Below are 24,576 nucleotides of genomic sequence, written 5' to 3'. Positions count from 1 at the left end.
CCAGAACGGGAGCAAACCTATAAAAGGAAAAGGCACTTACCAGGCATTAAAGGAGATTACTAGATGATCTCACCTGCCCTGTGCAAGCTTCCCTTCTCAGCTACCTACGCCAATTTGCAACTTGTAGAATTAATCGCTGCCTGGCTGCTTCACCGGCTGGGAAAACCCCCAGCGTGTTACGGATGCTTTAATTTACAGAACTTGGGTGAGCCCCTGAAATTGAATCTCAGATACAAGCAGGTGGAAGCCAGAGAGTACAAATACACACACACACACACACACACACACACACACACACACACAGCCTCTTTCAGGTTTCCCCATCGACAGAAGACTGAAAAGCTAAATCAAAAGGCAGGCCCCTATAGAAATGGTCCTTCCCTGTAATCTAAAAGATGGATGCATACACACATATACACTATATATATATATATACACACACACACACACACACACACACACACATATACATACACACACACACACTTATATACACATATATACATACAGGGGTGAATTGCTACCAGTTCGCTCGGTTCGGGCGAATCAGTATTGATAAAAACTATCAGTTCAGGCGAACCAGTAATAAAAAAAATGCTTTAAAAAAAGTTTTTTTAAAAAAAGGTTCCGTCGATCGCGTAGCACAGCTGTGATCATCGGAACCTTTTTTTTTTTTTAATGTTTTTAAAGCATTTTTGTACTACCGGTTCTGGCGATTAGGTAGTTAAAAATGCTTTAAAAAGTAAAAAAAAAAAAAAAGTTGGCCACGCCTACCCAGTCACATGACCCCCCACCACTAAGCCATGCCCACAGAACCGGTAGCAACAAATTTTACATTTCACCACTGTGGGGGAGAAAGGGAGGGAGGGAGGGAGGGAGAGGCATATTCCCAATAGTATTTATCAGAGAAATCCAATCTAAGCACAGATTTAAATGTTATAAACATCTGGAGTGCTACTAAACCAGTTTCTCCAGCGCTGATGTCCCTTCCTTCCTCTTATCATAAGAACAGATGCATGGTGCAGGTATATACAGGTAATCTTCGAGTTACAACAGTTTGCTTAGTCACCATTTGAAATACAACGGCATTGAAAGAAGTGACGTTTGATCGTTTTTTCACACTTACAACCATTGCAGCGTCCCAATAGTCAAGTGATCAAAATTCAGACGCCTGGCAAGTGGCTCATATTTATGACGGTGGCAGTGTCCCAGGGTCATGTGATCCCCTTTTGCGACCTTCTGAGAAGCAAAGTCAGTGGGGAAGCCAGATTCACTTAACAACCGTGTTACTAACTTAAGAACTGCACTGATTCATTTAAACGACTGTGGCAAGGAAGGTCATAAAATGGGCCAAAACTCACTTAACAGTTGTCTTGGTTAGCAACAGAAACTGCGGTGGTAATTCAAGGACTAATCAGTGGAAAAGACTTGCTTCCAGAAGTTGTGGATGCTCCAACACTGGAGGTTTTTAAGAAGAGATTGGATAACCATTTGTTTGAAATGGTATAGGGCCGTGATGGCAAACCTATGGCATGCGTGCCACAGGTGGCACGCAGAGCCATATCTTGGGCATGTGAGCGTTATTATTATTATTATTATTTACTGGATTTATATGCCACCCTCTCTCCAAGGACTCAGGGCGGCTCACATCAACGAAACAATCCCAATAAATACAAATTAAAACAGACTAAAACAGACTAAAAACCAATTTAAAACAGTCCCCATCAGTCCTGGCTACGGCGTTTAAACAGCCAGGTCTTAAGTTCACGGCAGAAGGTACGAAGGTCGGCTCCAGAGGGTACGAAGAGCGTTGCCCTAGCTCAGCTCCAGCGTGCATGCGTACGCCAGCCAACTGATTTTCGGGCCCACCAGAAATGAGGAAACGGGCCGTTTCTGGCCTCCGGCTGGGTGGGGAAGGCTGTTTTTGCCCTCCCCAGGCTCCTAGGAAGCCTCTGGAGCCTGGGGAGGGCAAAAAACAGCCTACTGGGCCCACAGTGCCATCGCATGCCAAAAGCGGGGGGAGCATGGGGGGGGTCACACGTGCATGAACGGGGGAGGGGTACATTGAATTATGGGTGTAGGCACGCGTGTGCTCGACACCTCCCCTTTCCCCCCCCCCCGGCTTTTGGCACGCGATGGCAAAAAGGTTAGCCATCACTGGTATAGGGTTTCCTGCTTGAGCAGGAGGTTGGACTATAAGTCCTACAAGGTTCCTTCCTATTCTGTTATTCTACCTGTAGTAGATTTCAGTTATGCCACTGCAAAGTGTGTCCCATGAGAATGCTGGGGGAGGGGGAAGACAGAAGAGAGAAGAAGAGAAGAGAAATCTATCCACACGCATTTTGTTTTCAATTCTGCATCTGCTCCTGTTTATCATTTTCACCGTGTCAGATCTGATTCCAAACTCAGGCTGCCGGTTCACTAATGAGCAGTGTAAGGACACGGGGAACAAAAACATCTCAACACTTCAGAAGTTTTTGGGATCGCCTCTCACAAAAGCTTGCACAGGTGTTCTGTCTGATGATTACTGTAAAAAGGGGATTAAAGGCAGAGCTTTGGCCAAGCTTCTCAATGCAGATCAACCATCAGTAGCTGATCTAGACTTAAGATTCACACAAGCCCTGGCTGATTTTGGCAGAGAAGAAACAACAGTCTCATTTAATTAGGACCAGAGTGGATTTGATTTAAATCAGGTTGATTTAAATCACAATTTTAAAGAGCAACTGTCATCTCTGCTACTTCTTTGACCCACTGTTGACTCACCGATAGTCCCAGTGTTGCAGAATATACAGCCTCATGCTACATAACTAAGCTCCATGTCATGCTGAATAAACTAAATTATTTATGTATCTTAAATAGAAAACTATCTTACGATAGATTTTTTACCCCAAAAGTTTTTTATTAAAATAAATTCGATAAAAATCCAAAAAATCCGATTTCAATCAAAAAAGTCTGATTTTTTTTGATTTTTTAAAAAAAATCATTGATTTTTATCCACCCTGCCTAGGACAGAAGCAGCTCTTCCTCATGCTTCCTGCAACTCCCCCAGAGAGTTTAGTGCTTTAATGGAGATCCCATTAATTAATTGGCTGATTTGTTTAGATCCACTTCTTGGACTAGAAGGATTTTAGCTCTTGCACACACAATCGTATTAATTGTTACTTTATACAGGTAGACCTCAATTTACGACCGGATTTGGGTCCAGAATTATGCTGTGAGCTTCCTTTTTTAAAAAATTGGTTTCAATTATAAATTCCAATTATAAATTCCAATTAGAGCCAGTTTGATCTGCTAGTTAGGGCATCAGGCTAGAAACCTAGGAGACTGAATTCTAGTCCTGCCTTAGACATGAAATCCAGCTGGGTGATCAGACCAATCATCAGGAGATTGAGAATTCTAGTCCTGCTTTAGGCATCAAAGCTAAAAGGGTGACTTTAGGCCAAACACCAGTTGACGGTGAATTTTAATCCTGCTTTAGGCATAAAAGCGGTCTTAAGCAGGGGTGAAATGCTCCCGGTTCGGACCGGATCACCTGATCCGGTAGCGATGGCGGCGGATGCTTCTGAGATCTCAAAAATCCCTGTCCCACCCCCCCCCCCGCCCAGCTGAGCCGTGCGATCATCAGAGGCTTTTTTTTTTTTACTTTTAAAAGCATTTTTTCTTCGGCCAAAAAAATGCTTTTAAAAGTAAAAAAAAAAGCCTCTGATGATCGCACGGCTCAGCTGGGATCGTCAGAGCCTTTTAAAAGCATTTCTTTTACAACCTCTTCAGCGGAAGAGTTTGTAGAAAAAAATGCTTTTAAAAGTAAAAAAAGAAAAGTTGGTCACGCCCACCCAGTCACATTCCCACCACCACCAAGCCACGCCCACAGAACCGGTAGTAACGAATTTTACATTTCACCACTGGTCTTAAGTCAGGTTTGTAGTTCATCAGAAGGCAAGCTCCATATAGCAATAGAGTTTAGACTTATATACCGCTTTACAGTGCTTCACAGCCCTCTCTAAGCTGTTTACAGAGTCAGCATATTGCCCCCAACAATTTTGGGTCCTCATTTTACCCACCTCAGAAGGATGGAAGGCTGAGTCAACCTTGAGCCTGGTGAGATTTGAACTCCCAAATTGCAGTCAGCTGGCAGTCAGCAGAAGTAGCCTGCAGTACTGCACTCCTACCACTGCACCACTGTGGCTCATATAAGCCACCTGTTTGCTTATATGTAGGAAGGAAAGAAAAGGAAACAAGTAAATCTTGGAAGAGGGCTGGAAGTATCTTTTTTCTTTTATTGCAAAGGCTACTTTGCCTAGGGCAAAGTTTCCAAAACAATCCATTTGCTCAGATGTTGCAATGAAGACCCAGATTGTGGGGGCAATAAGCTGACTTGGTATAAATATTCAAAGTATGAAGGCTATTGCTTAACGCATTGTAAGCCACCCGAGTCTCCGGAGAAGGGCGGCATATAAATTAAAGCAAAAAAATAAAATAAAAAATACTGTACCGGCTTATAACCAACAGCATCAACATATATTTCTCCTTGCCAAAATCTAATCTGGAGAATTTGGGATTTACAGTCCAAAAAGAACATCAGACTGAGGAAGATTCATTGAGCCCAAGCAGATATTAGTTAGGGTTTTGGCAAATCCCAGAATACCTTCTCCAGTCAGTCAGGATCTGGAGAGCAGCAGGTTGGAGAAAGCTGGAGTAGATGAACACAGTTAAAAGAGAGCCTTCTTCTTTTAACTTCCCATTAGCAGAACCAGCTAATTCTCAAAAGCTAATAGGCAGGACTCTCACCAGTATAGTTAGGCAGGAAGAAGAGCAAAATAAACTGCCAGTGAAATTTCCCAATTACATTAGAAAAAGGAAACACAGACAGACAAGATAGATAGATAGATAGATAGATAGATAGATAGATAGATAGATAGATAGATAGATAGATAGATAGATAGATAGACGATTGATAGATAGATGAGAGAGAGATAGAACCTATTTATCTAGAAGTCTAGAACTAAGGAGAAATTTCATAAGATGAGAACAAACAATGGAGAACCTTGCCTCAAGATGTTGTGGTTGGTTGGTCCATCTCTAGAGGCTTTCAAAAAGAAATTGGACAACCATATGGCTGGGATGGTATAGGGCAGGGGTGAAATGCTCCCGGTTCGCACCGGATCGCCCGATCCGGTAGCGATGGCGGTGGGTGGTTCGGAGAACCGGTAGCAAAAATCCCTGTGCCCTCCCCCGCCATGCTCAACTGAGTCGCACGATCATCAGAGGCTTTTTTTTTTACTTTTAAAAGCATTTTTTCTACAACCTCTTCCGACGAAAAAATGCTTTTAAAAGTAAAAAAAAAAGCCTCTGATGATCGCGCAGCTCAGCTGGGATCCTCAGAGGCTTTTCAAAGCATTTTTTTCTGCAACTTCTTGGCTGAAGAGGTGGTAAAAAAAATGCTTTGAAAAGTCTCTGATGATCCCAGCTGAGTTGCCTGATCGCCAGATGTTTTTCAAAGCATTAGAAAAAATGTTTTCAAAAGTCTCTTGACAATCCCAACTGAGTTGCCTGATCGGCAGAGGCTTTTCAAAGCAGTAGAAAAAATGCTTTGAAAAGGTAAAAAAAAAAAGTTGGCCACGCCCACAGAACCGGTAGTAACACATTTTACATTTCACCCCTGGTATAGGGTCTCCTGCCTGAGCAGTGGGTTGGACTAGAAGATCTCCAAGGTCCCTTCCAACTCTATTATTCTATGTTCTATTAATATGCCAGCAACCAGAAACTGTTATTGACGTACCGAAAGGAGAAAAAAATATTTTCTCCTCCATCACCTTTCTCCATGACGTCTGCCTGGCCACTCAAACCCACCAATTAGCAAATGCATTTCGGATAATAATTGGCAAAAGGACAAATAAAAAATATCAGGGAATGAAGCCAGCCACAAGATACAGAGAGTTACTGACTCATCCATGGTTGATACGCCATTGAGCTTCCTATTGAACAAGTCAAGAGGCTCTTTACAAGCTCAGAACAGTGGCCGAGAATTGCTTGCGGAACATCTAAGTAACAAATACGTGCCATATGAGCGTTGCAAGCCAAACTCCGCTTTCCATAACACCTGAGCCATTCTCATCACACTATTTATTTACAGAGTCTAGGATTTAAAAAAATATATATTCAGCTTAATCAAATATGTCAAATCCACCTTTGCACTCAAAAGCATGGGAACAGTGAGTCAGGCACCTATTTAATATGGTTCCTATTAGATTTCCACCCAGGGATGAAATGTAAAATCTGTTACTACCGGTTCTGTGGGCGTGGCCTGGTGGGGGGCTAATGTGACTGGGTGGGCGTGGCCAACTTTAAAAAAAAAAACTTTTCAAAGCATTTTTTCTAATGCTTTGAAAAGCCTCTCTGCCGATCAGGCAACTCAGCTTGGATCGTCAGAGGCATTTAAAAGAAAAAAAGCCTCTGCCGATCAGGCAACTCAGCTTGGATCGTCAGAGGCATTTAAAAGAAAAAAAGCCTCTGCCGATCAGGCAACTCAGCTGGGATCATCAGAGGTTTTTAAAAGCATTTTTTCTACAACCTCTGAAGAACCTCTGATCGCCGCGCGACCATCAGAGGCTTTTTTTTTTTTTTACTTTTGAAAGCATTTTTTCGGCTGAAGAGATTGTAAAAAAATGCTTTTAAAAGTAAAAAAAAAAAAAGCCTCTGATGATCGTGTGGCTCAGCTGGGCATGGGGGGGCAGAGATTTTTGCTACCGGTTCTCCGAACCACCAGCTGCCATCGCTACTGGATCGGGCGATCTGGTCCAAACCGGGAGCATTTCACCCCTGGTTCAGGGCCATCCTCAGGTTCAAAGCTTACTAAGTGATCTAAGGGCAATTACTCTCTCTCTCGGCCCTGTCTACCTCAAAGAATAGTTGGAATTTAAAATGAACTGCTACATATGCAATCCGAAGGAAAAAACAGGACAGAGGACTAACAATCAATTAATCAATAAACAACTCCCCTCTTTCAAAACCAGGCAAAGACAAAGGTATTTTGTTGCACAACTGACATTTCAGGACAAACACAGCTACTCAATAGACGCAAATTCTTTACCTCATAGATTTCCTCAGGGCCTAGCAGCAGAGTTGAGACTTCCTACTTCCAGCCTGTCCTGCTGCAAGGAAGTTACGGTAATAAGCAAATCAAATGTTGTTTGTCTTCTAGTAGAAGGTCCAAATTTCCAGGAAAGGCTTTGGGGGGGGGGGGGAATCAACTAAAATGCCAATACTACCATTGAAATGGGAGCAACCATTATCACTTCATGATAAAACACAGACATGAATGAGGAAAAAGATGAGATTTGATCAACAGTCGCCCTGATTAAATCCAGGCTGGCTGCTTTTTTTTTGAATGGCCGATAGGCTGATACTCCAAGTTGATCAGTTTTTGGAGGGAGGGAAATGTAAAGATATTTGGGGGGGCGGGGTTGGGTGTTGAACAATGAAATCTAAATATCCTATTGAAAAGATGCAAGATTTATTTATTATTTATTTATTAATTAAGCTTATATGCTGCCCTTTCTCTGGAAAGGACTCAGGGCGGCTCCCAGCAATAAAAACAGACAAAATCAATATTAAGTGTTAAAAACCATTAAAACTCCCCTTAAAAACCCCTTCATAACAACCCCTAGATTGTTATTATAGAAGAAAAGGAGCACACATTTTTCAGATCCATTTGCACCGGAGGTGGGGAAGGATGGCCCCCTTTATGACTTGTGGACTTCAACTCCCAGAATTCCTGAGTCAGCCATGGCTGGTTCAGGAATTCTGGGAGTTGAAGTCCACGAGTCATAAAAGGGCCATTCGTTGCCACCCCGATTTAATTAAACAAAAGGGAGTTTAATTTCATTCCTATTGCCTTCCACAACTTCCTGTGTCTTAAAACCCTCCGATAAAAGTCCAAAAAGCTGCAGCACGCAAGCCTCAATGAGTCCCCTGCAAACCAAACTGATTCAATCAAACTTGATTACATTATTTAAGAAATGAGGAAAACCATTCACACTCCTCTCCATCCTGTGCTAAGTTGACTTAAATGCAACACTTAGTACAGGAAGATCTGTCAAGGCCTCCTTGATTAATCCTACTTGTGAAGAACTAACTCCAACTGTCTGTCAACACAAGTGGGATCAATCAGTGACCCTGGAGGCAGGAATTTCCTAACAAGAGATAGGTTGGTATCTCAAGTGATCGTGGAAGGTTACACAGGTATACAAAGATGCTTCCAAGCAGGGGTGAAATCCAAATTTTTTCCCTATCGGTTCTGTGGGATTGGCTTGGTGGGTGTGGCAGGGGAAGGATATTGCAAATTCTCCATTCCCACCCCACTCCAGGGGAAGGATACTGCAAAATCTCAATTTCCTCTCCTCCTGGGGGAAGGATATTGCAAAATCTCCATTCCCATCCCACTCTGGGACCAGCCAGAGGTGGTATTTCCCAGTTCTCCAAACTACTCAAAATTTCCGCTACTGGTTCTCCAGAACCTGTTAGAACCTGCTGGATTTCAGCCCTGCTTCCAAGCTCATGCCTTTGTAAGAAAGCCTATCTCAGATACACTGTTTTGGAGCCTACCTCTGAAGTTGCTTCCAAGGATGCCACAAAGCCAATGCTACCCCTCGCCCTGATTGGAATGGGACAAGTTGCTGCAGCCAACTCGCCAAACCCAACTTGCTACAAGACAACTTGCGGCAGGACAATTTAACAATTCAATTTAATTATTTAAAATAAATAAATAAATGTTTTAAATTTTTGCCATTCACATTTGATGCTGTCCCTCCTTTTCCATCCTTTCTTTAATGATTCTAGTCCACCATTTTTATTTTTATTTTTTGATATTAGTGTAACTCAAGAGATCTGCTGGCTGGAGAATTCTGGGAGTTGAAGTCCACAAGTCTTAAAGATGCCAAGTTTGGGGACCCCTGGTGTCACTCTTCTGCAGCCAATTGTCCCACGGTGAGTTGGCCATGGCAAGTTGGATGTGGTGACTTGTCATAGACCCCATTCTGATGTTTGGAAGCAGCTGCATCTCTCTCCAGGATCACATGGGAACCGAGGAGGACGTAATAAACACTATCTTAGAAAAAGCTTCAGTGGCAAAGATGCATTATACTGACACTTCCTGGGCTCAGAGACACTTTCAGGAGATTAAATGTGAACTAGGTTAACACCATCAAAAGTTGAATGTGAGTCATCTGTGTGACACAGCTGCTAAAAAGGGAAATGCATTTTAGCCTGTGCGACACAAGGCAGCTTCGGAAGATGGGAAGTAGAAGCACTCTGTTATGCATGGATCACATTCACCTTGAAGGAAGATTGAGGGAGGGGGACAAGTTTAGCCTTGTAACACATTGAGAGGGTCTGTCATACACCTTCCAAGCCCCTGATGGGGGTTTCTCACACAGAAAGTTTCATTCCATCTCCCCAGAAATCAGGGCATGGAATAATGAAGTTACAGGCAAGCATGTTCTGATTAAAAGGTTAGGAAAAGTGCCTCTAGGTTTTAGCAGTTTAATTCTGATTCTATGTCTCAGGAGGATGGGGGGGGGTCAGCACCCCCACTGAATGTGCTCATGGGAAAGCTAGACATCCGTCTGCCCGGAATGCTTTAATCCGGATTCTTACACTATACAGGGCCCTGGTTGGATGGCCTCAATCACAGCTTCCAGATCTGTGTCAGGTCTCATTCCAAAACGAGTTTAATTTATTAAAATATGTCGAGAGAAATTCAGAATTCTTTTCGTAGAATCATGGGACTGGAAGGGACCTAGGAAGTCTTCTTGTCCAACCCTTTGTTCAAGGCAGCAATGTTGTACCATCCCAGCCCAGTCTATTTTTGAAAACTTCCAGTGATGCAGTACCCACAACTCCATGAGGCAAGCTGTTCTACTGATGAATTGTTCTCACTGTCAACTAATTTCTCCTTATTTCTAGATTATCTCTCTCTTTGACAAGCTTCCACCTATTACTTCTTGTCCTGCCCTCTGGGGCTTTGGAGAATAAGTCAATCCCCTCTTCATTGTGACAGTCCCTCAAGTACTGGAAGATAGTTATCATGTCCTCCTCCCAAACCTTCTCTTCCATAGGCTAGCCATAACCTAGCTCCCTCAACCGTTCTTCATACAATTTAGCCTCCAGACCCATTATCATTTTTTGCTGTTGTTCTCTGCACACTTTCCACAATCTCAGCATCTTTTTTGTATTGTGATGACCAGACTGGATGTGATTTCACCAGTGCAGTGTTAAGCGGTATTATCACTTCTCGTTGCTTTGACGCTATTCCTCTGTTAATGCAGCCTAGACTGCATTGCTACCTACTGTGCAAGAGACATCAGAAAAAATGTCTAATTATCATAGGCATGGTACAACATTTGATTACAATTTTAGGCACTTCAAATCTTATGAGAGTGTTATGAATAGCTGGTAATTAGAGGGGAGATTGTTGCTGCCCTCCAAAAGTGTTTTTTTTAAAAAAATCAGAAACATGTGCACTCCCGTCTCAGTGTTGAAATCTTGAATTTCCCAAACAAGTTCAGAGGCTCATTCCAAAGTGAATCACTTTCATCGGAGACTCCCGAGAGGAAGATAAAACATCTCCAGGTCTACTCACAGCAAGAAGTGAGCGTTTCCTTACTTAAATTACTGAAGATTAAATCTTTTGCTTGGAAAAATTAACAAACAGGAGCCCCATTTGAGGCAAAAAGAACAGCCAATATTTTCTGAAGCCCCATAATTTCAATCAAAGCTTCCAAGCCACCCACATTTATGCGCTGAAGAGTCCTCCACAACCCCTCTCAAAAACCCCAGATGTAACCAGAGGCAGCTGGTTCATCAATATGCCCAAAATACCCTTTTGCAAAGTGGCAATCAAGTGGTGTAAGAAAAAAAGAAACAAAATCATTATCTAGGTTACATGACCAATCTTGCTTACTCTTTGCGAAAGCAGCTGGAAAAGGAGAAAACAAGGTTATGTAAGAGCAAGCCCTCACTCTTAACACTAAAAGAACAATCCAAGTCCCGGGACAGGCTACATTTATTTCCCAAACAACTTGCAAGAGGCCAGGAGAAAAATATGACGCAGCAAAAGCTGCCCTCATCGCTTGTCAGTTCTTGGCGAGAAAAAGAGCTCAGAATTTGGAGTGGATTCAGGAGAATGAGGCGCTCTTTACAGTAAGTAGTTAGTAATCCTAGGAGCTGCACGGCCCTCCTTTTGTCCCACTTAAAACATGACACATCCGCACTTGGTGAAATGTTGGGCTGGAGCAATGTTTATATATTGTTTTTACATAAGTGCATTCCCACAGCACAATGCTTTTTAAGTTTCCGGGTTGCTCACTCAGCCCGGCCTGGGTTGTTCTAATGGCCAGGTTGGTTCCCAAGATCAGATCTTTTGAAGTGTGGGAGAAGATGAACCCCAGGACTCACACACAGGGGAGATGGGAAAACATCCAAGGCGCTTGTTTTTGGCTGCTTGCTTTTGATGAAAACCCACAAATTCTCTGGAAAACAGGGAGTGAAAACCGAAAAACGCAAACGCAATCCTCCCACTGAAAGAAGTTACAGCCTTTCCAGGCCACATAGTAAGCTGGAATTTGCTTACCTCGTCGCCAGCCAAAAAAAAAAAAAGGACTCTATTGGCTTGAAATGTTAAAGGGAGGGAATCTGGCACCTAGGTTTTAAAAAATTTGGGTTTTGGGAAGGCGTCCAATGGCAACAAGGAACGTAGATGCTTACATACAGTACAATGCATCGGATTGTGCATAGCAAGGAGGACTGAGCTGGTGAGGCGGAAGGACAGCAAATACTGGGGAATCACCCAGGCAAGGAAGGTGGTTTCTCCATCCACCTGGGCACAAGCAACACGGTTTAAAAGTCACACCCTGGCCTTTGGAGACATGCTCACACACGCAAAAGCATTCATTTGCAGCTCAAGGAAAGTAACTTGAACACAGCGAGAGACCATGGAGAAAGCAAGAAGGGAAGACTACCAATTCAGTGCTGGAAGGAAGAGGCCGAGGAGATCAATTGCAGAAGACCATCGCCACGGGGCACAATTTAAGGGACAGGGCGAGACCTGGGACAGCCTTCCCCCTCCCTCCCTCCGTCTCCCAAATCCTAACCGAGCTGGGTCATCCTGCTAACTATTGAGAAACTGGAGCAGAGATCAGAACAGCTGATGCAGGCTGGTCGTGTGTTTATTAGCAACGGTGCAACGAAAGCCTTATGCAAATTTGGCTACCCACTCCGAGAAGCAGGTGGAAAACACGCAACAGCCCTGGGATGGCCATGGGAGGTAGAGATGTTAAACACCTGAAGAACCAGCCATCTGTCAGTTTTCCCTACTCTGGGAGGAAGGCAATGCCCTATTAGTCAGCCTGTTTGATATCCAGCAGGCTTAATTGCATTTTCCTTTGAACTCCTTATCCTAGCCGGCCTGCTCCAAAAGCAACTGACATTGACTGTCAATCTGACGTCTAGAAGGCCCAACACGGTCCTTGGCAAAATTGTGAGTGATAAACCAGGTTAACCCCACCCTCACCCGACTCTTCCTTGGCCCTGGGAAACATACAGCCCTGGTAGCCCAGTGCAGTGGTGAAATCCACATTTTTTTACTACTGGTTCTGTGGGCGTGGCTTGGTGGGCATGGCGTTGCTTGGTGGGTGTGGCAGGGGAAGGATACTGCAAAATCTCCACTCCCACCCCACTCCTGAGGAAAGGATATTGCAAAATCTCCATTCCCACCCCACTCTGGGGCCAGCCAGAGGTGGCATTTGCCGGTTCTCTGAACTGCTCAAAATTTCCGCTACCGGTTCTCCAGAACCTGTCAGAACCTGCAGGATTTCACCCCTGGCGCAGTGGTAGGGGTGCTTGCAGTATTGCAGGCAAACTCTGCCCACAGCCTGGAATTGAATCCTGATGGTCACGGGGCTCAAGGTAGACTTAGCCTTTCATCCTTCTGAGGTTGGTAAAAGGAGGACCCAGATTGTTGGGGGCAATAGGCTGGCTCTGTAAACCGCTTAGAGGGTGCTATAAAGCACTATTGAACAGTATACAAGTCAGGGTTACTAACCAATCAACTCCACTGATTCACTTAACAACGAAGGCAAGAAAGATCATAAAATGGAGCAAAACTCACTTAACAAATGTCTCACTTAATAACACAAATTTTGGGGTCAATTGTGGTCGTTAAGTCGAGGGCTACCTGTAGTAGGTAGCTTCTGAGTTAGAAAATTATTGGTTTGACTGAGGAAGCTTGGGAAGTCCTTTTAGAGTTGTCATCTTGGTTTAAAGAGCTATGGTGGTGCAGTGGTTAAAATGCCGCATTGCAGGTGAATTCTGCCAATTGCCAGGAGTTCGATCCAGACTAGCTCAAGGTTGACTCAGCCTTCCATCCTTCCAAGGTCGGTAAAATGAGGACCCAGATTGTTGTGGGCAATAGGTTGACTCTGTAACCTGCTTAGAGAGTGCTGTGAAGCAGTATATTGACCAATTTTGTTGTATACATGATATACAGTGACAATAAAGGCTATACTACAATATAAGTGCTATTGCTATTTTCCTGAACTTCTGTTTTCCAGATATACTAGATTATAACATTCCCCTCTACCCCTTTGAATCCTAATAGCTAGCAGGCAATGGGAATTGTATTCCAACACATTTGAAACACTACTGGGTGAGGATGAACAAGTAGAAGTAATTCTGCTTTTTAATAAGCTCCAAATATGCAGCTTTTGCATTTAAGGGATCCTTGATAGATAAAGCCCTGGACACATCTTCTTGTTTAAGACAATGTAGTGGGCCATAGGATTTCAACTTACCTGAAAAATAGCTGTAGATAGTTTGAAATATGCAAGCCACACGCTTTTCATAATAATTTTTAACGGATGCCTATCTCAATGTTTTGCTCTTTTCTTGCTCCTGGCATAAGGCCAGAAAAATGAATTCACTGTTATTGGCAAACCCTCAAAAATACAAATAAACAAGAAGTACCAAGTCATTGCTTCCCTAGGTTTTCCCAGCCATGACACGCTGTCTTCAAATAAGGAAACATCTTAATGGCACACTACACATTGGCCAGTAAAGGAAGTAATCAGAAAGGTACAGATCGACAACACAATTCTGTAGTTATGGGATATCCTTTTCAGGGGCCACCTCAACAGCTCAGTACATAAGGAAACTTAGATATCACTTCCGTTTAGAGACTAAAAAACAGGGTATGTAAATGTGGAGATTAAGTGAAGCAAAATGTACTCTCAAGAAGGCTCTCCAACCGGATGTAAAGAACAAGCAATAAGCTTTGGAAATTCGGTTCACTCATACAAATATTCTAGATCTGTGTTCCTCAACTTTGGCTATTTTAAGGTGTGGACTTCAACTTCAGTTGAGGTCCACTCATCTTAAAAGTAGATTTAAGTTGAGAAATTCTGCTTTAGGTTAAATGTCTATGGAGATTCTCAATCATCCAGGTCACGACTGTCCCAAAGGTGCTTTTCAAACAGGCAGCTGGGCTAGGTTTTCCCCCCTTTAAAATGTTTCGCTTCTCATTCAAGAAACTTCTTCATTTCTGCTTTAGGTTGTTAAGCAGCTCTATCCCAATTTTGCCCAAGGTTGGCCTGAAAAGTTCAGCTGGATGGGGATGTAATCCTTAGGAATTTAGTTAAATTGCAGCCCAAACCCACCAAGAAGGGTAACTGATCTCTTGGTTGAGGACTGCAAGGTTCCTTTACGACAACCATCTGAAGACCACTGTTATGGTGGCTACCACTCAAATTTGTCCACCAGCCACTGCAATCCCCTTTCTTTGTTTGCAAGACTTTAATTCTGCTCCAAAGAGTTGTTATCCCATGCAGTGAAGGGGAGAAAAAACAGCACAAGAATCAAAGTGACTATCTCTTCACTTGTTCTTCAGAGTCCAACTGTCAGATGGTTGAAAGAGACACATTAAAACTATGCTGGGCATGACATGGCATGGAGTTAGCAAAGAGGAATGTGGCACACAGCCCATCCAACCTCCATCCTACCTAGAGAACTCAAAAAACAGGGGGATATAGACTCTTGCTCTGTCTGGATTTTGTTTTCGCCCCATTCTTCATTTTGCTAGAACGTGGATGCCTTTTTCAATGTTCCTTGACTGCATTTTTTGACTGTGTTTTTGCTTGTTTGACTTGGCTGTCAATGAACATGTCTTTAGAAAAGCAGGACAGAGAAAAGGGATTCCAAGAGTTGGGAGATTTCAACAGAGCAGCGTGTTTATTTCCTAAGAGGACTGAGCCTAGCCTTCCCTTACAAAGTTAGATCAGAACCTACAAAAGCCCAGAAAGCAATGAGAAGCATTAATTCTTTGGAATTTCTGATAAGACAAAGCAGATCCTTGATAATTTCCAACCACAAGGAGTCACCCAAGTTTAGACAGGAGAAAGTTTGAGACTTAATTAAAATGTCAAGAGATGATTTTAGAGGGAGACAATTCATCCATTTTCCGAAGTTCCCAGCTACAGCTGTGAGTCACCTAATCAACCACCTCTCTATCAAACAAAAATTCCATGGAACTGCAAAACTATTTTAAAAAGCCATGAATAATAATCTGCTTAGAATAATAATTTGCTTCATCACCACACCCACTTGCCAGATGATTCATTCATTGAAAAATCCTCTTGCCTCTTTCATACAAAAGACCACAAATTTAAAACCACATCACACCTTCCAGGTGCTAGCAAAACTAAGAGTCAACTTCTTATTTGTGGCCGGTCGTCATCTGTGACCATTGCTGCCAAAAGCTGGGAACGATTCGTGGCTATTTTGAAGTGTGAAAGATACTCAAAATATAGCATAAGACTTAAAATATAATTTATTCATAGAGGATGGAGGGAAGCACACAGAAAATCCCATCAATTTTCAAAGAGAATGCATCTTTACTTATTGCCTTGTTTGATCATTTTACATCAGGATTCGGCCCAGAAGTGTTCTACATCAGGGGTCACCAACCTTTCGGACCTCAGGGACCACTAAATTCATTATTTTAAATCCCGTGGACCACTAATATGATCTGCCTAATGACCAGCTGGGTGGGCGTGGCTAGGTGGTCCTGTGACTGGGTGGACATGGCCAACTTGATGTCACTCACGTCGAGGGGCAACTTGCCAGCCTCTACTCACCCCTCCCCTCCCAGCCACTCCTTGCCTGCCTGCCTGGGCTTCTTACGGCCCCAACAGGAAGCAGTTGTTGGAGCTAAGCAGCCACCATGAGAAAGAGTTGGCAAAACAGCTGGCTCAGTTCAAATTGGATCTGACCGAGAAGAAGGCTCAGCAGAAGCACCTCACTGAGGACTACGCGCATAGGCTTTCCAAGCAGAGGGAAGACCTGCGGGAGTGCAAGGCCAGGCACCAGCTCCTGGAGACTCAGAGGGCTGAGATGGTCAGCCAGTTCCAGGCCATGATGCAGTCCCACTGGAACGAGGCCCTCTTCATCACCAGCGGCGCTTCCTTCCAACCTTCACCCAAAGCCCCGCACCAGGAGACTGAAGCAGACCCCAAGCTGGAATTTCTGCCTCCCTCTGACCCGCACAAAAAGACCCCAAAAGGGGAGCAACACAAACGTTCATTGCACATATCCTGCTCAGGGGCCGTAGTTTGAGGAGCCCTGATTTAGTGCAATATTAAAAATGCAAAATAATTTTTCTGCGGACCACCAAAATTTTCTCATGGACTACCAGTGGTCCACAGACCACCAGTTGGTGACTGCTGTTCTACACCACCCACAAATGTCCAGGGATATCTCATCATTCAAAGGTTTCTCATCTCTGACATGTTTTCAACTTCCAATATTTTAACTCACAGGAAGACAAGATGAAAAATGCCTGATAAAAAGGGAAGGAAAATTGATTGCCCTAACTCCAGTTCCTTCCAAATAGGGAACAATTACTCTGGTCCAATCAAAATTGCAATGAGTTCAGAACAGAGATTTGAAGCAAATTATTCAAGAAACTTGGGCAGAGGTCTCCAAACTTGGCAACTTTGAGACTAGTGGACTTCAACTCCCAAAATTCCTCAGCCAGCCGTCCGACACCTGAGACCAAGGTAAGCAACTTCCTATATTATTTTTTATTTTCAGGATTAATTATTTCAACTGCCTGAAAAGACCCTTGATATAATTCTTCTCCAAAGTGAAGCCAGAGTGTCCACAGAGTTCCTATAACAGGGATGGCTAACCTTTTTGCTGTCGCATGCCAAAAGTGGGGGGAAAGTGGGGGGGTTCTGCGCATGTGCGCCTACACCCATAATTCAATGCGCCCCGCCCCCTGCACATACGTGTGTGACCCCTCTGCACTCCCCCCGCTTTTGGCATGCGATGGCACGGTGGGCCCAGTAGGCCTCTTTTTTTCCCCTCCCCAGGCTCCAGAGACTTTCTAGGAGCCTGGGGAGGGTGAAAATGGCCTTCCCCGCCTCTCCAGAGGCCCTCCGGAGGCCGGAAACAGCCCGCTTCCCAACTTCCCAGAAGGCCCAAAAATCAGCTGGCCAGCACGCGCATGCACGCTGGAGCTGAGCTCACGTGCCCACAGATATGGCTCCGCGTGCCACCTGTGGCACGCGTGCCATAGGTTCTCCAACAGTCCTATAACCATTTCTTTTGCTGATACATCTTCAGCGCAACCCAAATATATAAAGTTCCAACTAGGAAATGCGGTATCGCAATATTAGGCATGGATAAGAAATCAAAGGGGACATAGAGAAACATGAAAAATACTTCTCAAAACCTTTCAAAGACACTTTCCAAAGGAAATGAGTAATCCACTTGTTATTAAGTGATAAATCACAGTGGACAGGAAAAGCCATTGTCCATTATTTATTTTTAATCATAAAACAGCCATGTAGCTGGCACCGTTTTCTAAAAGCGACCGATAAGCTCAGGGGTTGAAGGGGAATAAAGACGCCAGGCAGGGAATAAAAGGCAATTTTCACCCAGGCCACTTTTGGATCAAGTCAGATGGAGCTGGAAAGGAAGTGAGGAGGTACAATCAAGGCAATGTTGCAAATCATACACCCTTGCTTCACTACAGTAAATGTTTTATGAATTCAGCACAATTCCAAACATTACAGTGTGCAATGAAAGCACCATCAGTGGCTCAGCATGCTCAAAGAACAGTGAGTTATATAACAGCTCAATTACCAAATTCAGCGTCAGCGGCTTCCTTACGTGACATCACACGCACCCAAACACACACACAAAGAGCGTCTGTGAAAAAGAAATACCCACAAGAAGTTCTATTTTGATCTCAAGTCTTCTTTTACACCAAGAACAGGGAAGAATCTTCGACTTAAGACTTAGAATAACTTTATTGTCACTTTGATTGTAAACTAATCGGCATACATTAAAATGAAATTACATTGCATACAGCTCTCAAAGGGTCTCCACTTCTCATATAAACATAAACCTGACAATATAAATACATACATAGATATAATTATGCATGTACCCACATATATTCTATGACATGGAGAAACAACACAGTCTACCATGGAGACCAAAACCACAAACGCTTCACAAATCGCTAGCTGGAGAAGACAACCTGATTTTGATCTGTAGAGATACACAAATCCAGAATAAAGAAAGATTATCCCCATCTTCCAATCTCTGCTTTTAAATATACAAGATCCCACACAAGTTTTTCTCCTTCCCACCACTTACTGCCAGCCCACCCACAGGTAGTCCTCGACTTGCGACCACAAATTGAGCCCAAAATTTCCCTTGCTGAGTCAGGCAGTTGTTAAGTGAGTTTTGTCCCATTTCATGACACTCCTTGGCCACCGTTGTGGAATGAATCACTGCAGTTGTTAAAGTTAGTCACAGGGTTGGTTGTTCAGTGAACCTCTATTGACTTTGCTTGTCAGAAGGTCGCAAAAGGAGATCACGTGATGCTGCAACCGTCATAAATATGAGTCAATTGGCAAGCGTCCTAATTTAGATCACATCACCAGGGGGATGCTGCAATGGTCGTTAAGTGAGAAAAACGGTCAAGAGGCTGTAAGTCAAGGACTACCTGTGTACAGAAAATAGGTCTCCGTTTCTCATGATACTGATGTCCAGGATGACCCCAAAATTGTTCCAATATAGGAGAAAAGGCAGGGGTGAAATGCTCCCGGTTCAGACCGGATTGCCCGATCCGATAGCGATGGCGGCGGGTGGTTCGGAAAACCGGTAGCAAAAATCCCTGCCCCCCCCCATGCCCAACTGAGCCGCGTGATCATCAGAGGCTGTTTTTTTTACTTTTAAAAGCATTTTATCTACAACCTCTTCGGCTGAAAAAATACTTTTAAAAGTAAAAAAAAAAGCCTCTGATGATCGCGCGGCTCAGCTGGGATCGTCAGAGGCTTTTCAAAGCATTTTTTTCTGCAACCTCTTAAGGTTGTAGAAAAAATGCTTTTAAAAGTTAAAAAAAAAAAAAAGTTGGCCACGCCCACCCAGTCACATTACCCTCCCCTCCCACCAAGCCACGCCCACAGAACCGGTAGTAACAAAATTTTAGATTTCACCCCTGAGAAAAGGGAACCCTTTTTTTCCCAATAGCTGCTCAAGTACATATGGAAACTGCTCAAATTTAGTGACAGTGACCATCAAGCCTAGATTCTCTTCAATGGTGCACTAACAGATTACAGGTAATCCTCGATTTACAACCATTTTTTTAGTGACCATTCGAAGTTGGTCAACAGCACTGAAAAAAGTGACATGGATGTCTTTCACATATGTGACTATTGTAGCCTCCTCCTCATCACGTGATGAAAATTTAGACTGGTTCATATGATGGTTGCCATATTCCGGGGGTCACGTGATCGATCCCCTTTTGCGACCTTCTGACTAGCAAAGTCAATGGGGAAGCCAGATTCACTTTACAACCGTTGCTAACTTTAACAACTGCAGTGATTCATTGAACAACTGTGGCAAGAAAGGTATCAAAACTAGGCTGCGTGGGGAGAATCAGGGGAGATCCCAGGCACGGTACAGACTGCCATCCCCGCACCCCTCTAGGGATATAAAAAATCCCTACTTCATGTCCATCTTACAAACGTGAGGTAAAAAGGAGAAAGGATGGTGATGAGATCATTGCTGTGGGCTACAATGAAGTCAAAAGGTTTCAGCACACCCTTAATTTCTCCAGCAGATGCTGGGAAGAGTGTGGGGAAACTGCCAAGGAATTCCCTGGCCTACTATGCCGTAAGAGTTTCCTTGCACAAAGCTCTTTGCTTGTTAATGCTAGATAATTGATTTACACCAGGCATAAAAAGCTGATAGCTGCTGAGGAGAGAGGGAGAGAAAGAGGGAGAGGGAGGGAGATAAAAACTGATAGCTGCTGAGGAGAGAAAGAGGGGGAGGGGGAGGGACAGAGGGGGAGGGACAGAGGGAGAGGGGACATAAAAACTGATAGCTGCTGAGGAGAGAGAGGGAGAGAAAGAGGGAGAGGGAGGGAGATAAAAACTGATAGCTGCTGAGGAGAGAAAGGGGGAGGGGGAGGGACAGAGGGAGAGGGGACATAAAAGCTGATAGCTGCTGAGGAGAGAGAGGGAGCGAAAGAGGGAGAGGGAGGGAGATAAAAACTGATAGCTGCTGAGGAGAGAAAGAGGGAGAGGGGGAGGGACAGAGGGAGAGGGGGACATAAAAACTGATAGCTGCTGAGGAGAGGGAGAAAGAGGGGGAGAGGGAGGGAGGGAGAGGGGGACATAAAACTGATAGCTGCTGAGGAGAGAGAGGGAGAGAAAGAGAGGGAGGGAGCAGGAGAGAGATAAAAACTAATAGTTGCTGAGGAGAAAAGGCTAGAGGGAGGGAGGGAGATAAAAACTGATAGTTGCTGAAGAGAGGGAGAGGGAGGAAGGGAGAGGGAGAAGGGGACATAAAAACTGATAGCTGCTGAGGAGGGAGAGAGAGAAAAAGAGAGGGAGGGAGAAAGATAAAAACTAATAGTTGCTGAGGAAAGAGGGAGGGAGAGAGAGAGAAAGAGGGACATAAAAACTGATAGCCGCTAAGGAGAGAGAAGGAGAGGGAGAGAGAGAGGGAGGGAGGGAGAGAGGAAGAGCAAGTCATAAAAACCTATAGCTGCTGAGGAGAGAGAGGGGGAGGAAGAGAAAGAGGGATGGAGAGAAAGAGAGACATAAAAACTGATAGCTGCTGAGGAGAGGGGGAGAGAGAGAGGGAGCGGGAGAGAGACGGAGAGAAAGACAGTCAAAAAACCTGATAGCTGCTGAGGAGAAAGAAAGGGAGGGAGGGAGGAAGAGAAAAAGAGGGGGAGAGAGAGGGAGAGAAAGAGACATAAAAAACTGATAGCTGCTGTTGAGAAAGGGGTAGGGAGAGAAAGAGAGAAAAGCATAAAACCTGATAGCTGTTGAGAGGGAGGGAAGGAGAGAGAGAGAGAGAGAGAGAGAGAGAGAGAGAGAGAGAGAGAGAGAGAGAGATGGAGAGAGAGATGGAGAGAGAGAGAGAGATGGAGAGTAAGAGATCAGCTGAAGGAGGGTTTTTGGCTTGAAATCCAAAATTATGGACGATCCTCGCGCCCCCGCAGCCCCGTCTGGCATTGCACCGCACTGCCTTTTCCAGCAATGTACAATTTTGCAATTCAGCACCACAGCCTTGCTTTCACTTAAATGAGGTCATGAGACTGCGGTCATGCCATTGGCTTAACCCATCCTGGCAACATTCTGTCCATGCAGGGGGAAAGAGACACTGAGGTGGCAAGCCTAACAGGACGCCTGATATACATGTATTTAACCTAATGAATATTAAATTTCCTGGACAGAAGGTTTGCTTTTCGAAGATTAAGCCTCTGGCTTTCAGCAACACTGACCAAGTGTTTTGAGGGGCACCCCCTCTTTTGTGGAACAAGTCCAAGATGCCAGTTTAATTTATCGTGTGGCATTAAGCAATGAAGAGGAGAAGCCAAATAACTCACATCTTCTAAAAACACAGGCGCCTCTCGTTTAAAGCACTATTCAGCTACTGGGAAAAGCAACTTCCAAGTGTCGGAAGGTCAGACAGAAGGGACCAAAAGTCCACCCACCTCCCCCTTTCCAAAACCAAGGTTACCCTAATTAACCTTGGGGCACAGCAACTCAAGGTTGCTTGCATCTATGTCTTCATTTAAGAGCCAGCTAGAATAGCATTCCTTTTCATTTAAAAAAAAAAAAAAGCTAACATGTTTTTGCTCCCTTCCAGCTTCGTTGGCACTACAACTCCCAAAATTCTCCTAAATCATGCCAGGTGGTCTTCCTTGAGACTGCAATCCCATCACAGCTGGAGAGCACCAAGTCAGGAAAAATCTGGCTCAACAGTATTAACTGCGAGAGGGAACTTGGGAGTCCTACTGGACAATCATTTAAATATGAGCCAGCTGTGTGCTGCAGCTGCCAGAAAAGCCAACGCAGTCCTAGGCTGTATTAACAGAGGGATAGAATCAAGTTCACGTGAAGTGTTAATAGCACTTTATAATGCCTTGGTAAGGCCACACTTGGAATACTGCATCCAGTTTTGGTCACCACGTGTAAAAAAAAGATGTTGAGACTCTAGAAAGGGTGCAGAGAGGAGCAACAAAGATGATTAGGGGACTGGAGGCTGAAACATGAAGAATGGTTTCAGGAACTAGGATTGTCTTGTCTAATCAAAAGAAAGACTAAGCATGACATGGTTAACAGCCTTCTAATATTTGAGGGGATGTCACAAAGAAGAGGGGATCAACCTATTCTCCAAAGCACCTGAAGGCAGGACAGTAAGCAATAGATGGACACTAATGAAGGAGAGAAGCAACCTAGAACTAAGGAGAAATGTCCTGACAGAACAATTCATCAGTGGTGCGGCTTGCCTCCAGAAGCTGTAGGTGTTCCATCACTGGAGATTTTTAAGAAGAGATTGGATATAATTTATCTGACATGGTATAGGGTCTCCTGCTTGAGCAGGAAAAAGAGAAATTGATAGCTTAAATTGTTGAAAATTTGTCCATGGCGTACTGAGAATAGAATCTCTGCAAAAAAAGAAGAACCAGAATGAATTCCCAGGATAACGCTGAGAATATTGACTACTTATGCATCCATCTTTCCATATTATGCTGTTGAGTGATCTAGACGGCTTGGCTCAGTTTAATGGACCAACCAGAAGGAACGCAATGTTTGCCCTTCGCTAGAACATATGTGTTGTAGATGGATCCCTTCCCATCCCTTCTTCTTCTCTAGGAATTCTCCTTGGAAGCCTCCTCAGAAATTCTTTCACGACAAGTCAAACAAGATTTTTTTTAAAAAAAAAAAGAACATACTTTGCATGTGGAGACCTTTAATAACAGCTTTGATGATAACTGTGTGCCCGATTTATGAAGAAAACCTGTCAGGATAAATTTGAGCTTCCTTGTCCGAGTCATTCCCCATGTGGAACAAATTGTTTTGACAATTTAATTCTTAATCATAGTTCCTCTAGATCAGAGTTGTAGGAAGTGGTGAGAGTGAGTCAGGCTGAGTCAATTAAAATAAAGCAAAGCTCTGGATACTTTTATAGTTCCCCAGCTCTGCCCTAAGACCAAAATCCTAAGCAGCTGTTACACTAACTGAACACAAACGGAAGCATTTATCACTGGCATTCCAGCCAAATTCCATTTATACGTAACCTTCTAAGGCATTTTCAGCAACTGAACAGAAGTCAGATTCATTTCTATTCAAAACCAGAGCTTTCAAAAAAAAGAAGAAGAAAAAGAAAGTTCAACAGTATTGATTTGCAAAACCCACATTGTTTCAGGAAGGGTTGGGAAAATGCCTCAAATTCCTCTGTGGTTAAAAAGAGAACAAAAAATGAAGGATTATGAATTTTGTCCTGTAATTAGTGAAACTAGTGTTCCCCCTGACCCCAATACTTTTAAAGACAACTTTGAACCTCAAATTATTTTGCTCTGGATCCCTTAAGCCAGGATGTAGCACTACAGGAAATATTTGCATCCCTTCTAGATTTTATAAAAGTGGTACCACTATTTGCATGCAATATAAATCCTACGTGGCAGATTCAGGCAAGGGACTGTATTACAGATTTCTCACTCTCCCCTTCCCACCCACGTAGCACATTTTCACGTGAGAAAATATTCCAAATTGATCTTGTAAATCCCAGGCTCCAGCAGAATTGCTGAGCAAGCAATCCTACTCAGCCATCTTCAGATTCATATATCGTTAGGCTCCTACATTTCCCTCTCTTCTTTCTTCTTTCTACCCAGGTAGAAAGGATGGGATAAAACCAGGTAAAAAAAGTTCCTTATTTTGAGAAGTCTTCCATTTTTGGAAAAAGCTAGTATCTCACCTAGCATTGACAGAGAGGAAATCAGGTTTAAGAGAGATCAGCGGTTCGAAATCTGAGCCCAAGGATTTCCCTCTTTGTTGTTGTTGTTAGTTAGTTGCGAAGTCATGTCCGACCCATCGTGACCCCATGGACAACGTTCCTCCAGGCCTTCCTGTCCTCTACCATCCTCTGGAGTCTATTTAAACTCACACCTACTGCTTCAGTGACTCCATCCAGCCACCACCTTCTCTGTCGTCC

The 24,576-nt window shown here is 43.7% G+C and overlaps 1 long non-coding RNA gene across 3 annotated transcripts in view; it reads right to left on the bottom strand.

Annotated features, from left to right (window-relative positions):
- The window catches only part of LOC117668416 (uncharacterized), a 176,232-nt gene that overhangs the window by 79,753 nt on the left and 71,903 nt on the right, over window positions 1-24,576 (bottom strand). The gene's annotated exons all lie outside the window — the stretch shown is intronic.

The sequence above is a fragment of the Pantherophis guttatus genome, chromosome 3 (genome assembly GCF_059756535.1).
Source record: "Pantherophis guttatus breed Tessera chromosome 3, ASM5975653v1, whole genome shotgun sequence".
NCBI classification, from domain to species: Eukaryota; Metazoa; Chordata; class Lepidosauria; order Squamata; family Colubridae; genus Pantherophis; species Pantherophis guttatus.
Note: the sequence above shows the minus strand (reverse complement) of the source record. Positions and strands in the feature narration are given on the sequence as shown.